Below are 7,290 nucleotides of genomic sequence, written 5' to 3'. Positions count from 1 at the left end.
CTTCCCTTCCCTTCCCTTCCCTTCCCTTCCCTTCCCTTCCCTTCCCTTCCCCTTTTCCTTCCGTTCCCCTTTTCCTTCCCTTTTTTTCAAGCAAAGAAAGTCTGAATGACTACCTGTTGAGAGTGTTGTGGTGAAGAGATTGATCAAGAATAAAGTCAGCCAAAAAGCTTCTGAGATCCCTGCCAACTCTGAAAATTCTGTACAATGAAATAAAATTCTTAACAAGTAGCATCTGCTTTTGTGCCATTTCTAGTGTGAATCATAAGAATAGGAAATGAGTGACCTCAGAAATAGAATGACCCCAGGAGCCCAACTAGGACCTACACCAATTACCTGCTAACAGATATCTGTTCAATGATCTCAGTGGTCAGTGCAATGCCTAGAGTCATTTTTTTTTAAACCCTTGTACTTCGGTGTATTGTCTCATAGGTGGAAGATTGGTAAGGGTGGGCAATGGGGGTCAAGTGACTTGCCCAGGGTCACACAGCTGGGAAGTGGCTGAGGCCGGGTTTGAACCTAGGACCTCCTGTCTCTAGGCCTGACTCTCACTCCACTGAGCTACCCAGCTGCCCCTGCCTAGAGTCATTTTGTTTTGTCTCCTTGGAACTTTCTCCAAGCTCCCCACAAAGGAATTATTAGTACAAGAAATCTGTCCCAATTGAACATTTTTCCCTACTCTTCTACTTCTCAGAACCCCATTTTCCTTTATGCCTTATTTGAAGGGGCAGTTCTCAAGCCCCTATTATTAATCCTCTCTCCCTCCTCAAAAAATCTTTATATATACTTACTGATGTCTAAATTGAGCCACTCCTAGACCCTCTGTCATCACCCCTTGGAACATGCAATCTCTTCATGAAAAGGGAATATTTTTGATTTTTGTCTGTGTATCTTCAGTGTTTGTCACAATATTTTGTAAATATAATCCAGTAGGCCAGTAGATTTGTAACCTTATCAAATAGTCATTACTTTAGTGATGAAGGTCTTAGCACATTCCTTTTTTATTTTTGTTTTTTAATATTTTTCCCATGGTTACATTATTTTTGTGTGTCCCTCCCCTCCTCCTACCCTTCTCCCAGAGCTGACAAGTGATTTCCCTGGGTTATACATATATTATCACTCAAAACCCATTTCTATATTGTTCACTTTTGTAATAGAGTGCTCTTTAAAAACAAAAACCTCAAATCCTATGCCCATATAAACAAGTGATGAATCAAATGTTTTCCTCTGGATTTCTACTCCCACGGTTCTTTCTTAGAGGTGGCTAGCATTCTTTCTCATAAGTCCCTTAGAGTTGTCTTGGATTGTTGCATTGCTTTTAGTAACAAAGTCAGTTACATTCGATTGCGCTACAATGTATCACTTTCAGTCTACAACATTCTCCAGGTTCTGCTCCTTTCACTCCACATCAGTTCATGGAGGTCTTTCCAGTTCTTAGAGAAATCAAGTGGTTCACCATTCCTTATAGCACAATAGTACTCCATCACCATCATATACCATAATTTGTTCAGCCATTCCCTAATCGAGGGACTTCTCATTTTCCATTTTTTTTACCACCACAAAAAGCACAGCTATAAATATTTTTGTACAAACAGAATCTTTCCCATTTTAAAAATCTCTTTGGGATACCAACTTTGTAGTGGTATTCAGAACATACCTTCTTGCCCATAAAGTCTGATTCTTGTCCAAGTATTGGTACAACATCACTTTGCATGGTCTATTCCACACACTGAGTGCCTACTTCTGTAAGTCTTGACATTATGATGATACCATTGGGGTACAATGGCTTTCCAGTTTTACTTCTCTTTTTTGCTTTGTGACCAATCAACCTTCTTTTCAGTTCATGGGTTACTTTTTTTTCTTTCTTAAGAATTTTAATCAAAGAAAATCCATCTTCTCTACCTCCTAACCTATTAAAAAAAAAAGAAAGAAAAAGAAAAATCCAGATACATAAATAATAGTCAACCAAAACCAAACAAATCCTGCATATTTATCTCTATCCATATCCACATCCATACCTAAATCTATAGCTATTTGCCTTGGAGCATACAATGAGACTTGAAAAAAACATAGCCAATTCATGACTTTGTTTTATAGCTAAATAGATATAGATATTTTATCATGAATCTTCTCTAATTATGGTTTATCATTGCATTGATCAAAATTCCCAAATCTTTCAAAATTGTTCATCTTCATAATATTGTTGTTAAATAAATTATTCTGCTTCTGTTCACTTCACCCTCCACCAATGTACGAGTCTTCTCAAGTTTCTCTGTAACCGTCTTCTTTCTTATTTCTGATAAAATAAATGTTCCATCAAATTACTTTACCATAATTTGGTTAGCCACACCCCAATTGATGGGCAAATCCTCAGTTTCTAATTCCTTGCCACTCTGAAAATATTTTGGTACATATGAGTCCTTTATTTAGTGTTCTCTTTAAGATATAGAGCTCATAATGGTATTACTGGGTCAAAAGTTATGTTTGGTCATTCAGCAGTTTTTTGCATGACAGCTTTAAATTACTTTCCAGAATAACTCAGTTCACCAACACTATATTAATGTAGCTTTTCCCACACACATACAGCCTTTCCAGAATTTGCCATTTTCCTTTTTCCTTTTCAACTTTGCCAATATAATAAGTGTTTAATTTGCACTTCCTTATTAGTGATTTGGAACACTGTTTTAAAAACACGGTTTATATTTATTCATCTGAAAAATGTCTATTCACATTCTCTGATCACTTGACTGTTAGGTTATTCCTATTCTTCTAAATGTGAATCAGTTCCCTATATATCTTAGAAATCACACTTTCCCATCAAGTTTTGCCTCCAATATTTGTCTTATTTATCTGTTTCTCTTCTAATTTCATATGCATCAGTTTTTTTCTTTTTCTCTTTAATTTATTATGACAATGATCAAACATCTGTTTTTACAAATGCAGAAACATGGCAATCACGATTAGAAATAAAGCAGTATGGCCTTAGGTTACGGCCTCTTGATTTCTGTTTTCTCAAGAGACAACATTATTTGCGAATTAACTATTTACTAACCATCACACATAGCAGAACCCTCAAATTTGACTCTAAACTCTGTGCCCTTGAAATCTTACATTATTATCTTACAGCATTTACTTTCAAGTTTTTTCATTCATTTAAAATATTGAGGAGATATATAAACACTCCAAAGTATCATTACAAAACTTCAAATGTAGGTCTTCTGAAAAAGAAAATCACTTCTACATTTATTTACTTTGTGTTATGAAAATGTACAACAAAATCCATTTCAGTAGTATAAATTTAAGTATATAATAATATATGATATAAATATAATACATATCATCATCATAATAAATTAAATTAAAAGTTCTAACCGCTTTATTCAAGTTGTTCCCTGAATGAAATATTCTAATCGTTGGCTTCTTTGATCATTTCCAGCATTATTAAGAATAGGAGAGTTGTGCTGACAATGAGGCCAATCTGTCACATTCTTTCAATTCTGGCACTCTGGTACTCAAAAGAATATTTACTGATGTCCAAAAAGAATAGTTTCAGTATTTGTAAAAATAAATTCTTTTTACAAAAAGCTACGATGTTGCTGTTCTTTCTGAAGGATCAAATTGTCTTGCTTCAAACTTTTCTTTGAACTTTAAATAATCTCTTCTTTTATCAAAATATTTAATCCACGGTTGGGGACAGCTTGATTAAAAAATGCTTCTTAACTTTTTACACTTAGAGATATCATCAATATTTTCATCTATGCACTTCCAATAGTCATCCCCAGCTCCCCAGCTAACTTGCCTTTCTTTCATGGAAGGTGCTGTCATTTTTACTTCTGCTTGGAAGTGCACACCCTGCTCTTATGGTGTGACTCCTCCCTTGCATCAGTTTTTTTTTTTTTTTTGGAAAACCTTTTTAATTTTATATAATAAGAAGTGCATATTTCACTTCATGCAATCCACTCTTATCTCTTATTTTATCATGTATTTTCCTTGTCCAGAGAAGTGATAAATAACTTTGTCCATGCTCCTTCAGTTTGTTTATGATGCCTTCCTTTTTTTTTTTTTTTTGCTTATGACAGTCCCTTAATATGTCCTTTATCTTATTCCTTCCTCTTCCTTCCTTTTTGCTTCTGTTTCCCTGAGTTAAATGTATTTTTCTGTGTGAATATATTTCCTTCATTGGACCATTTCTGATGACAGTGAAGTTTATGTTATCATTTCTCCTCAGCCTAATGATAGATTTCTTTTTGTGTATCCCAATTATGTGAGACAATTTCCTCTACTCTCCTTCTCCTCTTCTATAGAATATTCCTGGGTTTCTCCTTTTCCATGGTTCTTTTATGATAACCAAAACTTAACAGAGCCACACCCAGATCCTGTGTCTAATTAAACTTTTTCTATGACCCCTGATAATGATAGAGTGCCTTGTTATTGCTTACTCATGTTTACCTTTTAGTGTTTCTCTAGAATACTGGGTTTGCATTTAAATGTTTCTGTATAGCTCTGATCTTTTCATCATGAATGTTTGGAAGTTCTCTGACCCAATAAAGATCTACTCAATTTGGGAGGGATAAGTTATTTTTGGCTGTAAGGCTATAATGCTTACTTTCTGGAATATCACATTGTTCATTTACTCATAATTTTGCTTATTAATTTTGTATTAACCTGAATGGGATTCCTCAGGATCTGAATTTTTTTTTCTGGATTCTTATGTTTTTCATTGACTTGGAAGCTCAGATTTAAGGTATAGTGTTACTGAAAATTTTTATTTTAGAGTATCTTTTGAAGGCAACCTGTTCATTCCTTCTATTTCCACATTGCCATATGTTTCGAAGAAGTCTTATAATTTTTTTCATGATTTCTTTTTTAAAAGCTCTTTTTCCTGTATTTGTAACAATTCCAAGACAGAAAGGCAAGGGCTAGGCAAATGGGGTTAAGGACTTGCCAAGAGGCACACAGCAAGGAAGTGTCTGAGGCCAGATCTGAATCCAAGTTCTTCCAATTCTAGGCCTGTATCTCCATCCACAATATCACCTACATGTCCTTTTATGATATCTTAATATATGGGTTCTAGTATAGTAACATATGGGTTCTGGTATCATTACTTTTAGATAAATAAATGATTTTTAAAATTTATTTCTCAGTTTGTTTTCTAAGTCAATTCTTTTTGCTATGAGGAGCTTTATATTTTCTTCCTTTATTCTTTTTTAATTTTTTTTAATATTTATTTTTGTCTCATGGATTCAATTCTTCTATTTGATCCATTAAAATTTTCAGAGAGTTCATTCCTTGTTAAGGTTTTTCAACTCATGTGCCAGAGTATTAATTCCTTTTAAATTCTCTTTTCTATGCCTCATTTCTTTTCTATGTTCTCTTCTAAAATTTTCATTAAAAACAAAATATTTAACTCCCTTTTGAACTCTTTATCTCTTCCCAAAATTTTGGTAGAAATGTTGACCAAGCCATGCTTTTCTTTGAAGCTTTGCTTGTAGATATTTGGGAGTCATTCATTTCTGGGTTTTTATCTTGAATTTTTCTCTCATCATCATAACTTTTCTGGTGGAATTCTTTTTTTTCTTTTAAGTAGCTCATATTTTCTGCCTACTTCCTATAAAGATTTTATGTTAGGGATGGGCTGGGCTATACCTTCAGTTACTTTCTTGAGGTATAGAAAGTTATGTTATTCTGTGACTTCAGGGACAGTTTGGACTGAGAACTTGTAAGCTTTCCGTGCTCCCAAAGTGGTCTGATACAGGACAAAGTCTTTTAGCTGCCCTACTCCCCCTCACCATCTGAGCACTGCAAGTTTCTGACTTGCCCTAGTTGGAATTCCACTAGACTGCTACCGGATTAGCTACCATCAGCCAGCTGGAAAGCTCTGCTTGTTCAGAGGGGAAGAGCTTCAAGGTCTCCTGTTTTTGTTTTTTTCCCCCTGGGACTCCTGCCAAGTTATTCTGAAGACTTGAACTTATATAGAGTTCCACTGTTGCTCTCAGAGCCACACTGTTGATAATTGCTTCTGAACTTCCTCCTTTCTCAGTATGTAGCCAAGGGCCTGTAGCCATTCCTCCCTGGAATTCCACCAGTAGGCATGATGTTAAGCTCCTATTGTATTTCAGGACAAGGAGGACTAACACCTCTGGTATGAAGCCTTGCCGAGCCCTTTTCAGGACTGCTCATCCACCTTTGGTGTCCACCTGGCACTTAACTCTCCACTGTGGTTCCAAGAAGATCCACATGCGGCAGCCAGACCATGGGAAACCATGTAGGCAATAAGGTTGAGGGTAACTTATGGGTCACAAACTTTTCATTGAGTTAGCAGGATGTCTACTCCAAGCATGTGAAGACTTCCCATGGTGGCAGAGGATAATGAATTGTTTCAGTGGTCATGAAGGCGGCAACACAGGTGCTGTGGCATGCTTAAAGCTCGGTCAGACATAGAAGGTGCTAAGCTCATCCACTGCACCCCAGGCCATTGCCAGCCATCCTGACTTTTGTCTGGACTTCATTGACTCTGGAAGAGGGAGGGAGGCCGGTGATTTTATGCAACTCTGCCCCACTTCAATTCAATTCATCCATAAATCAAGACACTATCCAGTTATGTTTTTGGTCCTCTTTGAAAATTAAGTATTAACAACAATATATCAGGTGCTATACAGAGCCTCTCCTTAATCTATTCTATAGCTGTAAACAAAAAGTTGGTTGTGTGTTACACAACTTCCATTTGTCACTGCTTCCTACATTATACACAAAATCAAACCCCTCTCTTCTTCTTTACCTAGTGTGTAGTGTCTGCTGGCCAGCCCCCCATTACTAGTGTCCATTGATACCACTGTCGATATTTCTATAATGATCTTTATTGGAAAAATAACTCATGGTGATTTTTTTTCCTGGAATTTCTTAATCAAGACTCAGCCTGGTGTATTTTCTCAATCTGTGTGGAGAAAGAGTTTGTTTGTATTTCTTTCTGCTACTCTGCCATCTTGGCTCCATTTTCCTAATGACTTTCCTTAATAACATCTTTTCCTTTATTTTTTCCTTCCTTAATCCCAAATTTGTACTGTCACCCAATCCTACTTCTCTCTACTCCGATGCTATAGGAAATCTTCAGTCAAAATTCTCCCAATGTTGTAGTGATTCATGTCTCCCAGACAGATAAAAACATGGGGAGAAGAGTGAGATAGAAAGGATGGGTCAGAATTCTCAAAATGTAAACATTAATCAAAACTTGTTTAAATGAATTTAGTTGAATTGTATCTAGATGAATTGAGTACAGTTCAATTGAAGAAACAT

The 7,290-nt window shown here is 35.9% G+C and overlaps 1 pseudogene; it reads right to left on the bottom strand.

Annotated features, from left to right (window-relative positions):
* Positions 1-3,582: 3,582 nt before the first annotated feature.
* LOC123230640 lies at positions 3,583-3,822 on the bottom strand (annotated as a pseudogene).
* Between the last annotated feature and the right edge of the window lie 3,468 nt (positions 3,823-7,290).

Source organism: Gracilinanus agilis, chromosome 1 (genome assembly GCF_016433145.1).
Source record: "Gracilinanus agilis isolate LMUSP501 chromosome 1, AgileGrace, whole genome shotgun sequence".
Classification (NCBI taxonomy): domain Eukaryota; kingdom Metazoa; phylum Chordata; class Mammalia; order Didelphimorphia; family Didelphidae; genus Gracilinanus; species Gracilinanus agilis.
The sequence above is the reverse complement of the archived record's forward strand: the minus strand, read 5'-3'. Positions and strand labels throughout refer to the sequence as shown.